This window comes from Balaenoptera physalus (assembly GCF_965194825.1).
Source record: "Balaenoptera physalus genome assembly, chromosome: 15".
In the NCBI taxonomy this organism is placed as follows: Eukaryota; Metazoa; Chordata; class Mammalia; order Artiodactyla; family Balaenopteridae; genus Balaenoptera; species Balaenoptera physalus.
Window position 1 is genome coordinate 83,703,410 of NC_138894.1, and position 24,773 is coordinate 83,728,182.

The 24,773-nt window shown below is 43.3% G+C and overlaps 1 long non-coding RNA gene across 1 annotated transcript in view; it reads left to right on the forward strand.

Annotated features, from left to right (window-relative positions):
* The first annotated feature begins 2 nt into the window (after positions 1-2).
* The window catches only part of LOC309643628, a 353,895-nt gene continuing 329,124 nt past the window's right edge, over positions 3-24,773 (forward strand). Inside the window, exons 1-2 of the long non-coding RNA XR_014253911.1 lie at positions 3-1,185; positions 10,919-11,079. This is a non-coding gene — a long non-coding RNA (uncharacterized lncRNA). The remainder of the gene's footprint in view (positions 1,186-10,918; positions 11,080-24,773) is intronic.

The following is a 24,773-nucleotide window of genomic DNA, read 5'->3' on the forward strand; positions in this document are numbered from 1 at the left end:
AAAGCACCAGCTGCCGTGGGGTACTCGCCCCGCCCACCTGGCGCGGTCCCACCCGTCCGCCTCCCCACCCATTGCGCAGGCCCGGCGCGCAGGCGCAGCCGGAGCTCACCACCCCGAGCAGTGGGCGCGGGGGCGCGGTGACTCCAGGCGGTCGCGGGCTGCCGCTTCCGACTTCTGTGTCCCACCTTCAGGGATCACAAACTTGGGGTAACACTGGCCTGGCGGGCACATCCAGCTGTTGGCGTATGTGAGCACCAGAGATGCCGACGAGAAGAGGGCAGCTCCGGGTTTAACGCGGGCTGGAGACCCTTGGAGTTCCTATGACGTCTCGAATCCAGCGCAGCCGTGGTCCGACGGAGATCCCTGGGATTCGAGCCGGCAGGGATGGTGCGGCCGGACCCTGCCCTAGATCAGAAAGTCCCGTGCGTCCCCAGCCTTTTCGGGCAGGGTCTCTGAGGCAGAGGTCTCGAGCCCCCGGCGGGGCGGAGCTCTTAGAGGCGCAGGCTTGGTCACCCACCCTACGCGTCCAGCCCGGCTTTTGGGGCCACCTCTAGGGCCACACTGATGGCTGGGCCCAGTTTGCGTGTTTCAGATGACAAATTCACAAGGGACATGAGATTACTATCTCATGGTTATCAAACCTCATGGCAGTGGCACAGGAGGAATTAGAAGCTGTGTTTCCTTTGAGACCTGAAGATCCAGTTCTAGGTTTTCTGCTGTTCACAAGCTTTGGGCAAAGTACCTACGCGTCTCTGAGCCTCATAATGGTGATAATACTCTTCCCACTTACCTCATTCAGTTAATGTAGAGGTCAAAGTCATACATGTTTTCTCAGTCATTTATTAACTGCTTGAACCAAAAACTGGACCCTAATGTGTTGCAGAACAACTTGGGCATTTTTGAAGCACCGTGTAAAAGTATTATTAGAAAAGCTTCTCTCAGCCTCCTGAAGTAACCTGCCTCCCAAGCTGCCTTATTCCTAGGAGAATCTTCATCTTCACTTTATCATAGCCCAGGGATCCTGAAATGGGATGGAAGAAGGGTATCTGACCTGGACTGGTGGTCTTCAAACCTGGAAAACTGGAAAGAAGACTTTTTTTTTTTAAACTCCATGGAGACAAATGGATTAATCAGTTCACAGATTATCATTATGTTTGGTTGAGAGAGGAAGTCTGGTGACAAAATGTAAGTGCCCCATTCACACCACTCCTTTGAGGCATATGCTTAGGGAGAAAAAAAATCACCCCAGGGGCAGACTGAGGTGTGGAGCAGGGCAGGGGCATATGTATGTGGCAGGTGTCACTGACTAAGTAGCAGGGGGTCTTTCACTCTGCAGACACCTCCCTCTGTAGTCTCCTTTGGATCTGTGCTTCCTCTGACTTGTGCTAGAGTGTCCTAGCCCACAGAAAAGCTGGTCACACAATACTATCACATGGACATATTTGCAGGAATGTTTCTGTCACCCCCCAGCCGCCTAAGCCCTGGCATCTGCTGCCAATTTTTTTTTTTTTTTTACATTTTAAAAAATTGAACTATAGTTGATTTACAATGTTGTGTTAACTTTTGCTGTACAGCAAAGTGATTCAGTTATACATATGTATACATTTTAAAAAATATTCTTTTCCACTATGGTTTGTCATAAGATATTGAATATAGTTCCCTGTGCTATACAGTAGGACCCTGTTGTTTATCCATCCTGTATATAATAGCTTACATCTGCTGCCCCCAACTTCCCACTCCATCCTTCCCCCAACCCCCTCCCCCTTGGCAACCGCAAGTCTGTTCTCTATATACGTGAGTCTGTTTCTGTTTCGTAGATAGGTTCGTTTTGTGTCATATTTTAGATTCCACGTATGCTTGATATCATATGGTATTTGCGTTTCTCTTTCTGACTTACTTCACATAGTATGATAATCTCTAGTTGCATCCATGTTGCTGCAAATGACATTCTTTCTTTTTTTATGGCTGAGTAGTATTCCGTTGTATATATGTGCCACATCTTCATCCATTCATCTGTTCTTCCATTCTTGGCCATTTTTCCTGGCCAGTGCTGGTTCCAGCTCCAGCAACAAGAATATAGAAGGACTAACCCAGAAAAGTGGGATGGTTTGAGATGGATGAAAGATGGGATGAATCGGCTGAGAGTTTTGTTTTTCCTTTCCAAACACTTAGCTGGCTCATTTAGCTCAGCAATCTCTCGGGAGGTATAAAGCATAATTAATTTATTTTTAATGATTGGTTTGATTGAACTCTTTTGCTGGGGAGATAAGATAAGGAGTTTTGTCATGACAGGTGCAGGGATGGATTGCTTTTTGTCATTCACAGCAGTGGGTACCACTTGGAGCCTGTAGGTAGGTGGTGGCATGAGATGAGAAACTTTACAGGGGACATGAAAGAAAACTAGAGGAAATGGGGCAGGAATGGCTAGATTCTTTGCCACTCCAAGGACCAGAGAGGGAAAATGAGCTTCCAGAGAACACGGGCCTTACCTTAAATAATGAGATTAACTTGGAAGATTGGTTCACTTCTTATTGACCTGGGTCAGAAGCTGAGCGTCTTTGTGCCGTCAGAGTTCAGAATATCTTCAGTATCTCACAGCATACGTAGCTCCTTCTGTAGGTCTGCAGTAGGCCAAGGACCAGAGCAGGTGTGATGCTGTAGCTATCAGGAACAGTCTCCATGGTCTTGTCATTGGAGAGATCAGCTGACACTGATTTTTTTTTTTTTAATTTTTATTGGGGTATTTACAATGTTGTGTTAGTTTCAGGTGACACTGAAATACTTGACCAGTTACTCTAAGGCGGGTGGGACGGCTTGAAGGGTTCTTGTCAACTGTTATAGCAATCTATGTATCATAAAATCCATCTTTTTTGATGATAAGGTTCATATCTTCTATATTCTTTTTAATTTTTCCATTTCTTTATCTATTAATTCCTAACTCTGGTACTTAATGTGTTATAAACTCCCACCATGATGGGAATTGTTTTCTTATTGTAGTTCTAATATATATATTTCCCCTAAAAGTAAATATACCCCAAATATATTTTCAACATACATATATAACCCAAAATTCGTTTGCCTCTTCACCACCACCGACATGCTCCTCACTACTCCTGGGCCTCAGCTGCTCACATAAGGGGCATTAACGCCTTTAAATTTTGGGCACCTTCTGGGAAAACCAGATTATCTATAAGCCCAGCCTGGTCTTGTCCAGGTTTGTCTCTCCTTGACAATCAGCAATACTCAGAGGAGACTTCTCAGTTTGATGGTGTGGACCGTGGCACTGCCTGGGACTTTACCACTATGGGAAAAGTGTAAGGCATTGGTGGGGTTTCTCCAGCCAGGAAGCCAGGCAAGCTTTTTCCCATGACAAATGATAAGTTTTATTTTCATTATGATAAGTATGTATTTAACTGGGCCAGGGAGGATTGGGCGTGCTGGGGGAGGGCACTGGGTTTTGACATGTTCCCTCAGCTTCCCCCGCCCCCGGCAGTATTTTAATTTAAACATTTCCAGGCATACAGAAAAACGGAAATACATTTATAATGAGCACCCAGTTTCTCATCACCTAAACTTCACAGTTAACATTTTACTATACTTGCTCTTTCACATATCTATCCGTCAATCCATCCCTCCAACTTTTTAAAAATGAAAATCTACAAACATACCAAATAATTGAAAGAACAGTACAAGGAACACGCTCATGCCTTCCTCATAGAGTCAACAATTGACAATGTTTTATTTGTTTCTCACTGTCTTTCTCCTTGAACCATTTGGAAGTTAGTTTGATTATATTTCATCCCTAAATACTTCAGCACACATCTTTTAGGAATAAAAGCATTATTCTGTATAACCACAACATTACTATCACACTGAAGAAAACTAACAATAATTTTATCTAAAATCATAAAATATCCCATCTATATTAAAATTTCCCCAAACTTTCCAACCTTTTGAACTAAAAAAAAATCATAATCCAATCAAAGTAGATTTTTGTTGCATATATGTCTTTAGCATCTTTTTTTTTTTTAATTAATTAATTAATTAATTTATTTTTGGCTGTGTTGGGTCTTCGTTGCTGCGCGCGGGCTTTCTCTAGTTGCGGTGAGCCGGGGCTACTCTTCGTTGCGGTGCGTGGGCTTCTCATTGCGGTGGCTTCTCTTCTTGTGGAGCACGGGCTCCAGGCGCCTGGGCTTCAGTAGTTGTGGCTCACGGGCTCTAGAGCGCAGGCTCAGTAGTTGTGGCGCACAGGCTTAGTTGCTCTGCGGCATGTGGAATCTTCCCTGACCAGGGCTCGAACCTGTATCTCCTGCATTGGCAGGCGGATTCTTAACCACTGCGCCACCAGGGAAGCCCATCTTTAGCATCTTTTAATCTAGAACCATTTCCCATTTTAAAAGCACTTTTTATTTTGAAATAATTATAGATATACAGGTATTGCAAAGATAGTACAGAGAGGTTCCATACATCCTTCACCCTTTTTCTCTCAATGGTTACGTCTTGTGTAATGATTAATACAATATCATAATCAGAAAAATCAATGTTGGTACAATATGTGTATATTCTTATGCTGTTTTTTCACAGACATAGCAATAGTAATGGGTAGATTCCTGTAACCACCACCACAATCAAGATATAGATTTATATCATCACCACAAATATCTACTGATGTCATCATTTTACCATGTTGAGTGAATGTAGAAACCTTACACCCTGTTATGGACTGAATGTTTGTGACACCCCAAAATCCCTGGGTTGAAATCCTAATCCCCAGTGAGATGGTATTAGGAAATGGGGCCTTTGGGAGGTAATTAGGTCATGAGGCTAGAGCCCTCATGAATGGTATTGGTGCCCTTTCAAGAAGAGTCATGAGAGAGCTTGCTTCCTTCCTCCCTGTTCTCCACCGTGTGATGACACAGCAAGAAGACAAGACGGCCATCTGTAAAACAGGAAGACAACTGTCACCAGACACTGAATTTGCTGGCACCTTGATCTTGGACCTCCAGCCTGTTGTTTAAGCCAACAAGTCGATGGTATTCTGTTACAGCAGCCCAAACTAAGACACCTCCTTTTAGGCTCCCTGTTTATGTCATAATAGTCTTAAATATTTACTCTATATACATTGAGATGCAGGCCAAACAATGCTATGCTTTTTGCTTTGACCATCAAGCATAATTTAGACAACTCAAGAGGAGAGGGACGGTCTATTCTATGTAGCCACATTTTTGCTTTCACCATTGTTCTTTCTTTCTTCCTGATGTTCCAAGTTTTCTTTTTTAAATCATTTCCATTCTGTTTTGAGAACGTTTTAAAGCCATTATTTTGGAGTAGGTCTGGTGGTGGAAAATCCTCTTACTTTTCCTGTATCTGAGAATTTTTTTATTTCTCCTTCATTCCTGAAAAATAATTTCGCAAGGTACAGAATTCTGGGTTAACAGTTCTTTCTTTTCAGCACTTGAAAAAGGTTGTGCTAGAACCATCCAGCTTCCATGGTTCTGATGAGAAATCTGCTGTCAACTGAATTATTTCTGCCCTTTATGTAAGGTGTCATTTCTCTCTTGCTGCTTTCAAGATATTTTCTTGGTCTTTAATTCTTTAATTGTCTGAAGTTTGATTAAGATGGTTCATGGTATGGATTTCTTTGGGTTTATCCATTCGGGGTTTTGCCCAGATTTTTAAATCTATAGGTTTACATCTTTTTCCATATTTGAAAGAATTTCAGTTATTCTTTCTTTTCCATATTTGAAAAATGTTCAGCCATAATTTCTCCAAATACTTTTTTCAACACCGTTCTCTTTCTCCTCTATTTCTTACACTCCAGTGACACAAATATTACATCTTTTGTTATCATCTCACAGCTTTTTGTGGTTCTGTTCACTTTTTTTCAGCCATTTTCTCTCTGTTGTTCAGCTCAGGTAGTTCCTATTGTCTCTTCCACTTCACTGATTCTTTCCTGTGTCCCCTATGTTATGCTGTTTTTAAAACGTTCAATGATTATATTTTTAAAAATTCTAAAATTTCCATGTGGGTTTTCTTCATATATTCTATTACTTTACTGAGACTTTCAGTTGTTTCAGGGGTTCATAATTGCCCACTGAAGTATTTTTATGATGGCTGCTTTAAAATTCTTGCCTAATTCCAACATCTGTGTCACCTTGATGTTGATGTCTGTCGATTATCTTTTCTCTTTCAAGTGAAGATTTTCCTGGTTCTTGGTCTGACATGTAATTTCCAATTGTACCCTTGAAATTTCTGGTATTATGTCATGAGACTGGATCTTATCAAAATCTATTTTAGCAAGTCTCCTCTGACTTGCTGCGCTGGTTGGGGAAGAGGGAGGTTATGCTTTGCTACCATCACGTGGGGGTGAAGGTCCAGGCTCCCCACTTGGGCTCCCTTGGCACCCTGGGAGGACAGGGGTGCTTCCTTACTACTTGGTGGAGGTGGGCTTCCAGGCTCCCTGCTAGGCCTCCACTGACGCCTCCTAGGCTGGGAGGAGCGAGGTCCAAGTCCCTTTGTGTTGCTTCTGCTGGGGGTAGGTAGAAGGCCTTGTTACCTCTGGGTAATGGTGTAAGTTTGGCTTCCCTCTCAGCCTTCTCTGATACACCCGGGTGGGGCAGGGAGGAGCACCTTTTTACAGCCAGACAAAGACGGAAGTCCAGGCTCCCCACTCAGTCTTTGCTGGCTGGTAATCGGTGGCTTTTTGGATATCGTGTTGTTTAAGTGAACCAACATTGGCCTTACAGAAGTATACACTAAGTGACAGATTTCTCCACAAATTTCCACTTCCTGGCATTGCTTCTCCATTTACTCTAAGATGATCCTGGGTTGCCACTCTAATATACTGTGTTGTTTTACACTTCCTAATGCAAAATTATCACCCTATGTCTTGACATAAAATGCTCTGGAGTGGTACTTTATTATAAAATTACAAAACTTTTGCCTGCTCTCAAATGTTGGTATGTAGGGTCTCTGTGGATAAAAAGAACAACTGATATTTTTAGATTAGCTGTAACCTCTTGAGTTTTGATCCAGTAAGACTGAGTGTTTTATTACATTGTTTATGAAAAGAAAAATATCTAATGTATATAGTGGCTGGGAGCATGGATTTATTTTTTGCCCTGCTCCCTTGTCTGGATTTCAGATCATAATTTTAAATATACATTTGTCCATAGAATTTTAAGCCTCATTTAATTTTTGCCAATGGAATTTCAGGAATCCAAATTTTTCTAAAATATTAGGTTAGTTTTCTTCACTGTCAAAGTATGTCCTAAAGGGATAGGATTTTTTTTTTTTTTCTCTTCCAAAATTGTGCCTTATAGATTTCTTACTGTTGCCTTGGTCAGGAAGAAAAATAATTATTAAAGCAAACACTTCTCTTCAGTTAATATTATTTATTGATTAAAGTCTATGACTTGCACTAGAGAATAGGCTAAGTGTGGACATTATACAAAATGAGATCAACAGTCTGTGCTTTTTCCAGATATATGTGTTACAACCTGACGTTCACTTCAGTAAGTCTGGGAGATAACCCACATAAAAGGAACTGGGAAGCAGGAGACCTTAGTCTCAGCACAAGTTTATTGCTGAACTTTGCTGCGTTACCTTAGTCAAATCCCGTAGCATCCCATGGTCTCAATTTCCTTACCTGTCAATGAGAATAAAAATACTTATCGCTTCTAACTTCTACAGTTTTTGTCAGAGAAAATTTAAATTTGTGCCTTAAATATAGATAATATTGCTAAAGATTATCTACCTCTTTTTATTTTTTCCTAAAAAAGTATCTGCAAATGCACCTAGCTTCTCAGCTGCTTCTGGTCTCGAAAATGTCTTAGAGCAAAGGGAATCAGAAAACTGCTAGGATAGATTAAAAAATTTTCAGACTTCATCTACAGGGTTGACTATGTCCATTTTTGCTAGGAGTGAGACCAAATTTATTTCTCTCTCCTGGATACTCTGATTCTTCAGCTGTTGGGCATCTAATTATGTCACCCATGCGGATTAAGGCAGAAGCCTTGCACATGGTTTGTAGAACTGTGTAGCAGACATACGTGGGTTGAAATAGTTGTAATTAGAAAATCAATATCTCACCTTTAGGAAATATGCTGAAACATGTGGATATTCTGACTTGTCCCAGAAGCACAATAAAAGTAAACCAAATGCTCTCCAAATAAGAACAATTATGAAAATACGAAATTTGAAATAATGAACACAAAGGTTTGAATCATAAATATTTATTTCTAGGGAAACAATAAAGGCAAACTCATTTCCTGTTTCAGAGGAAGAGGGCTCGGTGGTAGTTGGACCATACCAACAGTATTGCTGTGTCGAAATGGGATTTTCTGCATGAGGCCATTTGTAGGGGGCAAGAAGCCCTGTCGCCACCCTCGTGGTGGACAGGATCTCTCTCCCTGCATCTCTGCACTGGTTCTTAGATGTGACAAGGAACTCACGAAACGACCTTGCAGATTTCATCTTCTATTCATAACTTCAGAGTCTGGAATTAGGGAGTGAGCCAAAGCTAGGTGTTACATGGACTTTAGCTGTGGATGTTAAGGTCATTTCACAATTGGCTGCAAAGCACATTTTTGACTGGTAGAAAAAATGCAAAGCAATGTTTAGAGGTTTTTTTACGTGTCTAATAGTGGTTTACTTCCCTGCCGTGTAGATCACTCTTGAGGAGTGCAGTAGGTACGGGCCAGGAGGCCATGGGGAGGGAGGATCCGCGAGGCTCTGCTGGTGTAGCCGCTGAGGAAGCCGGGTGAGATCATTCTGCCCTTCCCAGCTTGTAGGTTTCATTGTTTTACACAATGGGGTGATCATCTGCCTGCTTGGCCAACGCCAGGCTCTTTGAGGTGTCCAGAAAACCCCCATGTAAATGCACAGCTAGACAGTTGGGTGTACAGCTGACTTTGTGCCTCATGCAGCCCTCGGGGCATGCTCCCCTCTGGCCCAGGAGGCTTGCCTCTAGGTTGTGCAAAGAAGCTGCCTTACTTGAAAGCATTCCCAGGGGCAGGGTGATTTCAGAGACACCTGTGAGAGTCTCCCTCCCTTTGAAAACAAACAGACCCCCTCACCTGCTTCCCTTCCCTTCTCCCCTGGGACCTAGAATCCCTCACTTTCTCATGAAAACCCTTCATTCCTTAGAGCTCATGTTTAGAACGCAGGCCCAGGGGAAGGTGCTGCGATTGCTTGAGGCCTTATCATATAGAAAACCCTGTGCCAGGAGATTGGCATCCAGAGATGTTATTCTTATTTTTTTAGATGAAGAAACAGAGGCTCTTATTTTTTTAGATGAAGAAACAGAGGCTCAGAAGTGTACCTTTGCACAAGGTGACAACGTATGTCATAGAACCAACCTTCAAACACAGATTCTTCAGACTCCAACGTCCCTGCACTCTCTGGGCCCTCTCCTGTCTCCCTGGAACTGAGATTTACTGAAGTTCCCAGATTCCGATTCACCTTGCCTAGAAGGACACAGAGTGCTGGGCTTTAACCCCTCCTGGAGAGGGAGAGAGCGGCTAAGATTTGTGGGCTGAGAACGCTTTGGGCCTCCCACGGTGTGCCGAGTCCAGGCCCAGAAATGATGAAGGCTGGGGTCCTAGCTTTGACCTCCAGGCACAAGGCAGAGACCCTCCTCCTACTCCACAGGGCGACCTGCCGAGGTGTCTCATTCAGGCTGGAGCCCCTTGTGGGAAAAGGGGGAGCGGGTGTGTGTGGCTGACTGCTGCCTGCACCGGGTCTCTCACGCCCCTGTTCCATCAGCAGGGCTGCAGCTTGCTTGAGAGGGCAGTGTGGGCATAAAAGGTTCCTGTGCGTTCTGTTGGTTTTATCCAGGTTCCTGTGCATTCTGTTCATTTCACCAGGTTTCTGCGCATTTCTGTTCATTTCACCAGGTTCCTGCGCGTTTCTGTTCATTTCACCAGGTTCCTGCGCGTTTCTGTTCATTTCACCAGGTTCCTGCGCGTTTCTGTTCATTTCACCAGGTTCCTGTGCGTTTCTGTTCATTTCACCAGCTTCCTGTGCATTCTGTTCATTTCACCAGCTTCCTGTGCATTCTGTTCATTTCACCAGGTTCCTGCGCGTTTCTGTTCATTTCACCAGGTTCCTGCGCGTTTCTGTTCATTTTACCAGGTTCCTGCGCGTTTCTGTTCATTTCACCAGGTTCCTGCGCATTCTGTTCATTTCACCAGGTTCCTGTGAGTTTCTGTTCATTTCACTAGGTTCCTGTGCATTCTGTTCATTTCACCAGGTTCCTGCGCGTTCTGTTCATTTCACCAGGTTCCTGCGCGTTCTGTTCATTTCACCAGCTTCCTGTGCGTTTCTGTTCATTTCACCAGCTTCCTGTGCGTTCTGTTCATTTCACCAGGTTCCTGTGCGGTCTGTTCATTTCACCAGCTTCCTGTGAGTTTCTGTTCATTTCACCAGGTTCCTGTGCGTTTCTGTTCTTTTCACCAGATTCCTGTGCATTCTGTTCATTTCACCAGGTTCCTGTGCATTCTGTTCATTTCACCAGCTTCCTGTGCATTCTGTTCATTTCACCAGGTTCCTGTGGGTTTCTGTTCATTTCACTAGCTAGGGTATAAGCTGTGAGCCTGAGTAATGGTGGAGCACCGAAGATGGGCTTGTCAAGGGCTGAGGGCAGAGTGGAGTATGAGGCCCCAGAGGGGTCTTTGGTGCTGTCTTGTTGGGACACGCCTGCAGCTTTCCACTGCCCTTCAGAGGTTCATCTTGTAGTTGAGGCACTGATGATCAGTGTGGCTGACACAGCTGGGGAAGGCAGTCAGAGTAACTTAGGTCGCTCAGACTAGACTCCTCACCTTCACCGTCTGGTCCGGGGATCCCTCCCACGTGCTGCTGTACAAACCTCAACCTTCTAACACTGTATCGTGATTATCTGTTTACTTATTGATGGCAGGTGCCTTGAAGACAGAGGCCAGTTGTGCTGGTCTCAGCACGCCCCATGTCTTTTGTGACACCTGAACGTGAGGAGATGTTCCTAGCTAAGCTGGAACTGGACCACAGCTTTGGCCCAATTACAGGAATGAGGACAGTTTCATGGGGAATGGGGAAAAGAAGGTAACTGGTTAACTGTATTTCTGGAAGAAGTCTCCGTCTGCTCAGTGGGGCTCTGAATGAGAACCGTGAGTGTAAACTGGAGTAGGAGGCACGGACCGCGGCTGCCTGGACCCTGGCTCCAGCCCGGGAGGTGGGGCTGGCTAGAGGGACCTCCCAGAAAGGGGAACAGCATCCTTGCTCTGGGACAAACCCTATAGCGCTTTTGCAGCTAAGTGTAATCTGCTAGCACGAAGGCTGTACCTATTATTTCCATTTTACCTGGTATTTAAAAAGAAACCCTTGAAATTTCAGAAGGCAAATAAAGCAATCCTGCCAATTTAATGAAGAAGAAGCTGTAAGAGTGCCATCACTCACCGAGGGACCTGGCAGCCCGAGGGAAGGAGGAGCAGGGGTGTGCTGTGACTCATCCCACGAGGCCAGGACTTTTTTCTAGTTTTCTTTTAGCACGTAGGGTCTCTGAAGGGGGCGTGGGGAGCTCTGCTATGAAGGAACCATCCGGAAACCTCAGCCCTGTGAATTTTCCCTTCCACTTGCCTTGTTTTCTCTCTCCACGATGAGATGGGAGGCGTGACATGGCTGTCAGAAAACCCTTCATCTCTCTGGGTTGGTGAATGGCTCCCTCTGGTACCTCTGAGCCAAGGCGTCCGCACTGAAGACAAGCCTCTGTCCGGTGCCCTCTGAGGCACGCAGCCTGTCTACAAAGCTAGTCAGAATGCAGGGGAGGGAGGCCTGTCTGTCCTCTCAGTAATCCCCTTGTCACCGCACCTCCAAAGGCTGCTCACCCTGACAGAGGGGATGTGATGGGCAGCCTGTCAAATAGATTGTGAGTGCATTAGCAGGATTAGTGGTGAAGGCGAATATTTCAGCCTTTGCAAGGTTCATTCACAGCCTCTGAGACTGGCCTGCTCAGCGTTTCTGTCTTTTCATTCCACAACAGAGTTTAATTTATAATATTGGTATAGAATGCTATCTGAGATTTCTTTTCCTTCTTACTGATAAACCAGCTGAAATACTTTAGCAGCCCCGCAAAACCAGATGCTTTGTTCTTGGCAGGGATTGAAGTATGACTGATTTTATTTTTGCTGGTGAAAGTAATATACCCTCATTGTGGAAAAATTGGATCAGAAAAGTATAAGGGAGAAATTTTAAATATTCAGTCCTTTCACCAGATATTACCTCTGATGCCATCTTGTGTTTTCATGCAGTTTTTCATCTATGCATAGATATTAAACAAAATTGCAATTATATTGTATATTGGATTTGGTTTCCTTTTTTAAAAAAACCAAATATTATATCATCAACTTTTGCCAGTTTTCTTACACTTTTAATGAAAACACCTGTGAAATATTTTATGTGACTATATTTGCAGTTCTCTATTGACGTGTAACAAATTACCACAAACTCAGCAACTTAAAGTAATACCCGTTTATTAGCACACAGTTCCATAGATCAGAAGTTGGGGTGTCTGCACAGGTCTCAGAAGGTCAAAATCAAAGTGTCAGCTGGGCTAAGTTCTCCTCTGGAGGCTCTGGGGAGAATCACTTACAAGCTCATCCTTGTCAGCAGGTTTCAGTTCCTCGAGACGGTGCGGCTGAGGTCCTCATGTCCTTGCTGCTTGTTAGCTGGGGACTGCTTTTCACAGCTGGAGGCCACCTGTCTTCCTTTGACATGTGGCTGCCTTGATCTGCAAGCCAGCAATGGCGCATTGACTCCTTATTGTGTTCTGAATCTCTGGCTTCTTCTCTGATCAACTGAGAAAATGCTTTGCTTTTAAAGGACCCATCTGATTAGGTCAGGCCCACCGGAATACTCTATCTCAAGGTTGGCTGTGTCCTATAACAAGACCTAATCAGGGGAGTCAACTTCATCATATTGATAATCGCCAGGATTATGCGGGGCATGTGTCTCTACTTACCACAATATTATAATTTATTTAATAGCCTCCCTGTTTTAAAAAACTGAGTCATATGGCCACAATTTCATAGGTAAGTCTGCCAAAGCACTGCTTCCTGGATACATGAGATATATTGCCTCTTTGGAGCTTTGTTTGGGAATCCTGCTTTTGGTGAATCAGGTGTGAGAGTGGGGCTATTGCAGTCTTTTGCTGCATTGTAGTATAGTTGGTGTATTAGTTTTCTAGGATTGCCGTAACAAAGTATCATGAACTGAGTGGCTTAAAACAATAGAAGTTTATTGTTTCACCGTTCTGGAGGCTAGAAGCCTGAAGTCAAGGTGTCAGTAGAGCTATAGTCTCTCTGAAATCTGCAGAAGAATTCCTTCTTGCCTCTTCTTGGTCCCTGGTTGTTAGCCGGCAATCCTTGGGTTTCCTTGCTTTGTAGCTGCGTAACTGCAGTGTCTGCCTTCCCCATCAGTGCCATTGTTTCTGTGTGTCTGTGTCTCCACGTGGACATCTTCATATAGGGACACCAGTCACATTGGATTAGGGACCCGCCCTACACCAGTATAATCTCATTTTAACTAATTACATGTGTAACAATCCTATTTTAAGATAAGCTCACATTCTGAGGCTTCGGGTATTAGGACTTGAGTATATTTTTGGGGGGGTGGATACAATTCAACATTTAACAATTGGTATAGAATGTTAGGTGACTAGCTTAGTGGAAACTGAATGGACACCTAGAGTGGTAGGTCTTGAATCAGAAGCAGATGCCACAGGTGTAGTTATTTCAGCAAAGATTGGGCAAGCTGGCTGGGCTGTGGGGTAGCATGCTAGCAGGTGGTGCTGGGCCAGGTTTGACTACTAATTCCTGCAGATAGGAATATAGTGATACCAATATCCTGGGGTTAAGGCCATGCCTGAAATTTCCTGTTGTAAAATCCTTTGCCCAAGCTTTGGCTAGTGGCCCCGAGGTTCAGTGAGCTGAGTGCTGTAGACAAAGGGCAGATACAGCTAAGGCTTCTCTGAGAAGTGGTCCTGGAAGCAGTGACTATGTATAATGTTGGAAAATGTATTTCCACCTCTCTTTTGCTTTTGCTGTTGACTTAAGTTTGCACAGATCTTTTTAGTTTGGAAAGTGATTTCACAGTTTATTATCTTTTGTAATTTTCACATCCACCCTGTGAAGTTGAAATGGCTATTTCCTTTTAGGTACAGTGAAATTAAGTATTATTATACAATAACTGCCAACACAATGAAAAGTAGATACTACTGTTTAATTTTACAGATGAGAAGCTAAGAAAGGTTAAGGGACTTGTCCCGTGGCACTTGTAAGCTGTAGAACTGGGACCGGGACTCATGTCTGTGTTCTTCCTAGTCTTGTGCATTGTTCCCGCACTGTGCTACCAAGCTGACCACTAACTTGGACCTGCCTGGAGAATGTCAGCACCAGCATAGCACAGGGATGCCAGAAGTCCCACTTGCAAAAGTATTCTCTGGACTCAACACTGTGTGACCTTGGAAACTTAGGTTAATTTTCCTTGGCTTCATTCATTCATTCATTCATTCATTCACTCAACAATTTTTTCTTACAGTTTCTTTTTCTTTCCAGCTTTATTGAGATAAAATCAACATATAACATTTTGTAAGTTTAAGGTGTGCAATGTGATTATTTGACACGTGTATATATTGTGAAAATGATTACTACAGAAAGATTGGTTAACTCCTCCATGAACTGACATAATTACCTTTTGTGTGTGTGTGGTAAGAAGATTTAACTCACTCTTTTGGCATCTTTCAAATATACAGTACAGTATTGTTAACTATAGTCACCATGCTGTGCGTTAGGTCCCCAGGACTTATTTATCATAGAACTAAAGTTTGTACCTCTGACCAACATCTCCCCACTTCCCCCACCCCCAGCTCCTAGCAACAACCATTCTACTCTGTTTCTACGAGTTCAGCTTTTTTTAGATTCCACAAATAAGTTAGATCATACAGTATTCTTTTCTTATTTCACTTAGCGTAATGCTCTCAAGTTCCATGTATGTTTTTACAAATGGCAAGATTTCCTTTTTTTTTAATTTATAAATTTGTTTATTTATTTTTGGCTGCGTTGGGTCTTCGTTGCTGCATGCGGGCCTTCTCCAGTTGCAGCGAGCGGGGGCTACTCTTCGTTGCAGTGCGCGGGCTTCTCATTGTGGTGGCCTCTCTTGCTGTGGAGCATGGGCTCTAGGCATGTGGGCCTCAGCAGCCATGGCATGCGGGCTCAGTAGTTGTGGCTCACAGGCTACAGAGCACAGGCTCAGCAGTTGTGGCACACGGGCTTAGTTGCTCCGTGGCATGTGGGATCTTCCCGGACCAGGGCTTGAACCCGTGTCCCCTGCATTGGCAGGTGGATTCCCAACCACTGCGCCACCAGGGAAGTCCCAAGGTTTCCTTTTTATAATGGCTAAATAATATTCATATATTTACATTTTTATCTATCTAATGTATGTATATATAAAATGACATTTTATTTATCCATTCATCCATTGATGATCACTTTGGTTGTTTCCATATTTGATTGTTGTGTATAATGTTGCAATGAACATGGAAGTGTAGGTATCTCTTCAAGATAGTAATTTCATTTCCTTCAGATACATATCCAGAAGTGGGATTGCTGGATCATATGGTAGTTCTATTTTTAATTTTTCAAGGAAACTCCTACTCTTTTCCATAGCGGTTGTACCAATTTACATTTTCACTAACAGTGCACAAGGGTTCCCTTTTCTCCACATCCTAACCTACAATTGTTATCTCTTGTCCTTTTGATAATAGCTGTTCTAACAGGTGTGAGGTGATATCTCATTGTGGTTTTGATTTGCATTTCCCTGATGATTAGTGGTGTTGAGCGCCTTTTCATGAACTTGTTGGCAATTTGTATGTCTTTGGAAAAATGTCTATTCAGGTCCTCTGCCCATATTTTTAATCAGACTATTTGTTTTTCGGCTACTGAGTTGTATGAGTTACTCCCCTTCATCCCTGACATTTTTTGTTTTTGATGTCACAATTTACATCTTTTTTTTTTTTTCAATAAATTTATTTATTTATTTATTTATTTTTGGTTGTGTTGGGTCTTCATTTCTGTGCGAGGGCTTTCTCTAGTTGCGGCGAGTGGGGGCCACTCTTCATCGCGGTGCGCGGGCCTCTCACTATCGTGGCCTCTCTTGTTGCGGAGCACAGGCTCCAGACGCGCAGGCTCAGTAGTTGTGGCTCACGGGCCCAGTTGCTCCGTGGCATGTGGGATCTTCCCAGACCAGGGCTCGAACCCGTGTCCCCTGCGTTGGCAGGCGGATTCTCAACCACTGCACCACCAGGGAAGCCCTACATCTTTTTATACTGTGTGTCCATTAACAAATTATTTTAGCAATAGTCTCACTCTCTCCTGACGGGCAAAGTTTCTGCTGAGAAATCCTCTGATTAGCCTTATGGGGGTTCCCTTGTATGTGAAGAATTTTTTTTCTCTTGCTTCTTTTAAAATTCTTTCTTTGTCTTTGATTTTAGACAGTTTCATTATAATGTGTCTTAGAGAAGGTCTTCGGGGTTGAAATTATTTGGCGATGTATGAACTTCATGAACTTGGATGTCCAAATCTCTCCCCAGTGTTGGGAAGTTTCAGCCATTATTTCTCTAAATAAGCTTTTGCCCCTTTCTCCCTCTCTTCTACTTCTGGGACTCCAATAATACATGATTTTTTATCTTATAGTTCATATAGGCTTTCTTCAATCTTTTCATTCTGTTTTCTTTGTTCTCCCCTTCCTGGATAATGTAAAAAGATCTGTCTTCTACCTCACAGATTCTTTCTTCTACTCGATCCAGCCTGACGCTGATGCTCTCGATTACATTTTTCATTTCATTCATTGTATTCTTCAACTCCAGAATTTCCGTGTTGTTGTTGTTGTTGTTTTGATAATGATTTGTGTCTCCCTGATAGACTTCTCATTTTTAAAGCGTTTTCCTGATTTCATTGAATTGTCTGTGTTTTCTTGTAGTCACTGAGCTTCCTTAAAATGACTATTTCGTATTTTTTATTGGGCAGATCTCAGATCTTCATTTCTTTGAGGTTGGTTACTGGAAAATTATTGTGTTTCTTTGGTGGTGTCATGTTTCCTTAATTTTAAATTTTCCTTGAGGTTTTGTATTGCTATATTTGAAGAAGCAGTCACCTCCTCCACTCTTCACTGACTGACTTTCAGAGAGAAATACCTTCCGTTTCTCTAAACATCATCCACGTGAGGAGTTCTGAGCTTTTCTCAGCTCTTTTCTGTTGATACTCCTGTTGCATAATTCTTGTGCCCTCTCGGTGGGGGAGTTCTGAAGACTGTACACCTTCTCTCAATCCTGAAAAGCCACACTTGGTGTCAGCATCCTCCATTTTGCTTTCCGTAGGACCCTACTGAGTGCTCCCATTTGTGTGTTTTCTCACAGTTCTGCAGATTTGGGCTGGCTTTCTGCATGTGTGCACTAGCTTTCTGCAAGGGCTTGCTCTTGCTGCCACAGGGGGCATGCTCCGGGAGCTGACCACAGGGTGGGGCAAGGCTCTGGAGCTTTGGGGGTGTCTGTACCAGTTGGGAGGATCTGCGGGTGAGCCCAGTGGCTCACTGGTGGGCTTCCTGATGGAATGTACAACACAGTTAGTAGGGTCCATGTTCTTTTGATGCTGCCCAAGACCCCTAGCTGCTGTTCTCCAAGCCCACTCCCCAGTCATGCAGCACACCTCAGTATTCTGGGTGGGGTGGGGAAGAACTGGGTGTCTTTGGTGGTGTCCCACATAGCTGGGGAAGCTGGGTGGTCACTCACATGCTCACATTTTCCCTCATCAGAAAAATCACAGGCTGGGGAGGTCTCTCTTGGCGCTGAGCTGTGCTGTCTTGGGGAGGGGTGATGTAGGTAAAATGAAACTGATCCTCTTACCGTCTTGATTGCATCCAATCTTAGAATATTTTTTCCTCCAGCCATGTGGTGGAACTCCTCTTCTAGACTTCTGGACTTCCACAAAGGCACCCTCATCTGTAGGTGATTATTTAAATAGTATTCTTTGAGAGGAAAATGGTAGAAAACTCTTATTCCACTGTACTGATGCTGTCATGATGCTGTCACTCTTCTTAACATTTATTTCTTGAGCACTTATGTGCCAGGCTCTATTCTAGGCCCTGGAATTATAGCAACATAAGATAAAACGCTTGAGGAGTTTGTCTTCTAGAATTGCATCAGTTTCATTATTTGGAAAGTGGGGGTAAAAGCAATTATATGCCTAATTAAGTTGTGAAGAAAATCATTCATGTAATGAGTTTAGCCCAGTGCCAGGCACATCATAATTTTCAGTAAGTGTCAGCTATTTATATAGAGATCACACACAGTGGGAGGTGGGTCTAAGTCTTGACTCTTTGGGGACTTCAGTGCACATGGGGTGGGCACACTGAATAATCTGGGGGAAGGTGGAAGTTTGGATCCTTGGAAAGCACGCCTTTTCCAGATCTAGGATTGAAACACAAAGCTGGAATACAGTGTTGTTGTGAGGGCAGTGGCAGGGCCTTCCGAAGAGCAAGGTTTGGAGGACACGCACCAAGTTCATCTACTCATTCAACATATGCTTCTCCGCCCCAGTTGCCCAGAGCTGTGGCCAGAGGTGAAGGATTCCACACTGCAAAGGAAGAATCAGTGAAGACCAAAAGCGATGCAACACCAGTCACATTGTGTGGAGTGCGTTGCTGGTTTTACATTTTGTTTTGCCTAAGTGGCCCACTGTATTAGATGCCTGTCTTAAGTTCCTGCACCTCAGTATGTGGTATTAACTCCAGTAGAAAACATGCAACCTGCCCAAAGCTAACATAGTTTAAGAAATGTAATATTTTATATGCATCACATTTTAAAAAGCTGTTTTTTGTTGAGGAATGGGGTAACCACTACCGGACATTTTACTTTGCCTTGGGGATACAACTCTGAGAGTTGGAGTTTATACTGTAATTTAGCTAATCTGCTCAGATTCAGCATCTGTATTCCTTTAAGTAGCATTTAATATTACAACAGGAAATCTTTACTGTTTTTCTATGATAAAGAAACATTACTAGAGTCTACTGTATTATGTGCTCAAACTGGCTTGCCATCTCTAGTGAACTGTAGACAAAGTGGAAACAGATAGTGAGTGGAGAGGAGATGCTTGCACGATCAACCCACAAGGGTTGCATCCCACAAGGGTTATAGGTCTGCAGCATGCATGTCGGGCCCACAGAGCAGGGCTCAGGTCTTTCTAGAGCCCCCTGAGAGGGAGAAAGTGATGTCTGTCTCTCAGGTTGGTTGTGATGCTTATATGAGATAGTATGTACAATAAACCTCATCCACTGTGGGCGTTCAGCAAAAACAGTTTACTCTCCTTTTATTTAATCTTCTGCTTTATGAATTCAGTTTCCTTCTGTATTTTTTCAAAGCAGTTATAAATTAAACCACATTAATTTCTTATTCCTAGCTGGAGGATCTGGCACACAGAAGGGATCAGTGGGAGTTTGTGGGGTGAGTCGTTTGTGGTATTTGGTATAAAGGTGTTTCCTGTCCAGGTCCCTTGTTGGCAGCAGTGGGGGAGGGTTTGGAGATTCCGTACTGTCTCCCAGCTCTTGAGCAGCCCACACAGACAGGTTAGACTTAGCTGGTTAGGCTCTTTCCAGGTAAAGCTCATGGGAGAGTTATTCCTGTCTCCATATGTCTCCATATTTGAGCTATGTAATACATATGCCCTGCCTTTAAATCTGCCTTTCAACTACCTGGTCACATTCTATGCGCCTGGAACAGTACCAGAGTTTGAAAATTCAGGGAAGAACTAGACATCCCTTACCCTTAGGAAGTCAATGATTAAGTAGCAGAGAAAGTACTATACAGACAGACAGATATACACACAGGAACACACTCATGCGTACATATACATATGTGCTTGTGTGTGTGTGGGGGGTGTATTTTGGGAGGTAGTGTTCTAAAGTAAGGGGAAACACTCAATGTGAGAGATTCAAAGTTGTGAGTGTGGGGACCATGTTTATATGTCACAATTAGGATCCATCGTCTGATAAGAACATAGGTCCATAGAAAGTCAAAGGAATAAGGCTTAAAGTTGAAGTAGTCCCAGAATAAGGCTGCCTCCTTAAGAGGTAGTTCTTGTTCTCAATAAATATACAGTCTAGTTAGAGAGACAGTCACGTGCACATCCCTGGATAAAAGGGAGTGCAGCTCGGTGAGATGTGTCATAGAGGCAAGAGGAGGACCCAGAGGGACCCATGGCTCCTCAGAGCTATGGGAGATGAGGAAGGAGAGGGAGAGAGTTTAGTGTCAGTGAGTGTCAAAGGGCTCTGGGAGAAGAGGGAGTGCTAGGTCTGGAAGGATGCTGTAAGAAGGCCTGGCTGCCGTCTTGTCTAAGCAGGGAGCTCAAAGAGCCTTTACTAGATTTAAGACAATGAGGCACACATCCTTGGGGAGCCAGGTGCTTCTGTGGCCAAGGACTTTGCAGCTTGTCTGGCTGGCTCTCAGCAACATGGTTGAGAACAGACATGCGGGACTGATTAGAAAACTGCTATGCTCGGGAAAAAAATGTAGACATCAGAGACATGAAAATGAAAACATACAAGCAGTTGTAAGTGGAATGTGCCTATCTTTGTGGTTTACGTGCCCAAAGACCTTGTGAGCAACCTGTAGATATGGCTGGGGAAAACATGTCTTTGGAGGCCCCTTCTTTCTCCCTTGTACACTGATGGCTCTCCTTGGATGGCACCTGAATGTCTATCATAGTTTCTTTTCTGAGGTAGGACCTTCCTCTCACTGATTGTTACCAGGAAGTGAACTGATAACCCACTAAACTCGGGCTTCATCAGACTCTCAGGAGGAAATCTGTGTGTGTGTGTGTGTGTGTGTGTGTGTGTGTGTATAAAACAAAGGGATGAAGGACCCACTCTGGAGACCTATTGTTGACATCTGGAAAGTTACCTAAGCTTTCTGAATCTTAGATTCTTCCTCAGTAAATGGAAATAATAATACCTATCTTGCCGAGTTCTTGAGAGGACTAAATATAGTAACAAATCAAATAGGTTAGTACAATGCGTGGCACATATTAGGTACTCAGTAAACCTCACCTGTTGCTATTGCTGTTTTGGGGGTACAAGGTGCTATAATATGGGTACATTCTGGGTATCGTTAGAGCAGACTTAACAGTCGTTTTGGTGGGGGTGTGGGCACAGGCAGACACATTGCTGTCCATAGTGCTGAAGCATCCTCGCCTAGGGCATGGCTGTGGCTCCCAAACCCAGGCCACTGCGGATGCTGCTCCGTCTCTCCCAGGAATTCGGAGCCAGGAGCGCTGAATGGAGAGACCCAGATGGTAGAGAAGCAAACTAGCAGTGGCTTTTGGATAAGTCACTGAGAAACTTCTATGGAGAGAAAAAGAGACATTTTAATCCCTTTCAGATACTTATAGGACCAAAAAAAAAAAAAAAAAAAAAAACCCATCACCCTAAACTGATATAGCTGAAAATGCTGATACTAGTAAGACATGCATACTAGGTGATGGAAAGCTGTGCACGTGTTAGTGTGAATGGTGAGTTTGGGTAGTTAGCAGAATCCGAGAGGGATGGAGATTGTTTAAGTGAGGCATCATTAACAACTAGGTTAACACAACATTTTAATAGACATTTAAAAATTTTGGCTTAATAAAATATTTGTAATTTCCACAATGTCACAGAACAAATAAAACCAATATTTTATAATGTACCTTGTCAATTTCATGTAACGTTGAAAATTTAAGCACACTTCTGGGTGTAGTACATTTTTTTGGAGAGTGGGAGGTTTTGAAGGGCAGGTGTCTCCCTCACATTCCTTTCCTGGGGTACTCTGGTGATGATTCTGGGTGTATTGTTTTCTCTGGGGCCTCTTTCTCCATTTCCCTCCGCTTCTCACAGCAGTCCAAGCTGCTGGAGCTTGGTTAACCTGCCTCCTAATGTCTACCCGCTGGTCAGTTTATCCTTTCATTCATCCATCCACCGCCAGATAGTCAAATATGCAACTACTGAACATCTGCTGCATATTACATATGCTGGCGCTTTGTTGTGTATTTCGCACCAAGAAAGTAGCTCAACTACTCTGCTTGTTATCATGACAAACCCTAACCTTGGACCCAGCCCCTCCAGAATCCACTGGTATTGTATTTATTCTTTCATTCAACAACACTCACTAAGCACTTATTATTAGCTAGCTACTGTTCTAGGTAGTGGGGATACAGCAAACAATAGTGTGATCCAGGGACTGGATTACTGATATAGGCTTTTGACTGATTCCATTTTTGCCATCGACCTCCTGCAGTTCACTGTCAGTACAGCCAGAGGTCCTTTTAAACCTAACTTTTGTCATCATTTCTCCACTCAGAGTCTCCCAATAGCTTCTCATCTCACTTAGCTGGGGGGTAGTGGTAGAGGTGATGAGAAGAATTTGTATTCTCTCTCTCTGTTTTGAAGGCAGAGCCTATAGGACTCACTGACAGATCAGAAGTTGGGTATGAGCCGAAGAGTGAAGTTAAGAACATCTCCATCCTTAGCAAATGGGAAGACAGAGCTACCCGTTACTGAGCTAGAGAAGACTGACCGGAGCAGATTTGGAAGTGAAAATTCCAAATCATGTTTTGGACACGGGAAGTTTGATGTACCTATTTGACGTTTAAATGGAGAATGAGCATGCAGTTGGGTATAGAAGTCTGGATGGAGTTCAAGCTGGAGATACATATTCTGGAGCCATTAGCATGTAAAGGGCATTTAAAGGCACAAGTCTACGTGAGACTCACAGTATAGAGAAAAGTTCACAGGACTGAGTTCTGGAGCACTCATCATTTAGAAGTTGGGAAGATGAGGAGAGACAGGATGGAGACTGAGTAGGGAAAGGTAAAGAATTTGGAAGGAAACTCAATTTGGAAGTGAGTTGTATCAAGGGAAAATATACTTCAATAAGGAGGGTGGGGTGAGGGCTAAAAATTGACTTCTGGAAATCACAGGAGGTCTTGATAAGAGCTGTTTTGGAGGAATAGTGGAGTAAAAAGCCTGACTAAGTTGTGTTCACAAGAGAATAAGAAGAGAGGACATGAGAAAAAGTAATGACAACTCTTTTTAAAATAACTTGAAATATGTCAAGGTATCTCATGATTTTCAAAGGGCTAAACATGAATCAACCTTGAGTAGCTTTGTCATTGCTGTGTTGTACTAACGTTTCCAAACACTGCATTGGTCTAAAGTGAGGAAGCATCAAGGTGTGAGTATCTCTGAAAACTAGCTGGGAAAGTGCTGAGTCAGCAAAAGGCTGCACCACCTATAGCTTCTCTAGAAGCCACTCAAGGCTTGTCATACAGAGTCACTTAAGACAATAACAACAGCACCAGCAATTATAGCGCCAACTTGTAACAGTACGTTAGAGTTCTTTCTCTGTGCTAAGCATTATACTAAGTATGTGTCATGGATTATCTCGTTTAATGCTCACAACCCAATGAGGTTGGTATTGCTGTCATTTCTCTCTCACAGACTTAGTGGCTTATAGGCAGAGCTGTACTCCTTTGGAATATTTAGTAAGACCCTGATTTTTATTACTTTTTAAAATATAGGCATTATTTTAAGACTTTGCCAAAGAGTGATGATGTGAAATGATTTTTTCAGAAGCGATGTAGGGAATAAGTCAAGACTGTATTCCTCAAAGACTACTATGTGGATTCCTACTTCATTTCTTACTCACGTCTTTTGGAAATAAAGGTACCTTTTTTTTTTTTTTATTGATTGATTGATTGATTGCTATGTTGGGTCTTCATTTCTGTGCGAGGGCTTTCTCTAGTTGCGGCAAGCGGGGGCCACTCTTCATCGCGGTGCGCGGGCCTCTCACTATCGCGGCCTCTCTTGTTGTGGAGCACAGGCTCCAGACGCGCAGGCTCAGTAGTTGTGGCTCACGGGCCTAGTTGCTCCGCGGCATGTGGGATCTTCCCAGACCAGGGCTCGAACCCGTGTCCCCTGCATTAGCAGGCAGATTCTCAACCACTGCGCTACCAGGGAAGCCCCAAAGGTGCCTTTTTTAATGGATGCTGCCCGGCCATTGATAGACAAAGCGTGCCGTCTTCAGGGGCCTTGTGTGGCTGTGAAAGCGGCCTGTCCTTCTTGCTCTGGTCCATCTCCTCTCTGATTCCCCCTCTCTGATGCCTGTGCCTCTCCTCGCCCCATGTAGAGTGAGGGATTTGCTTCACTCAGAAGGAAGCAGAGTGCAAAGTGAGGTCACTGGTTCCTGCTAACTCCTAAGACCTTAACTTTCAGAAACATTTCAGAAATGTTTCCTAAACATTTACAAGAAACAAGAGGTATTTTGATAGGCTTATAAACTTTATTTAGTTTTAACAAATACTGAAGTTACTGGTTTACTATACCGATAGGAATTAAATGTTGTGCTATAAAATTAAAGGCCAGAATAGTTCAGATAGCTACGGCTCTAATTAAGATTTCAGTGCATGGTGGAGCGTGGGGAAAGTAACGTTGCACAATCTATGGTCTATTTTTTTAAAAACAGTGTAGCTACTCAAGTTCCATTTATTTAAAAGAGCCTTTTATGAAAAACTTAGAGAACATTAGATTCATTAACAGCACTTGTAGGTTTCCATGAACAAATATGAATTGACCGTGACCTCCAGAAATTAGGAGTCTGTTAGGAACCTATTAGTGTAACAGAGTTTTGTACAGTAGCTTTAATCTTTTTCTCCTTGGAT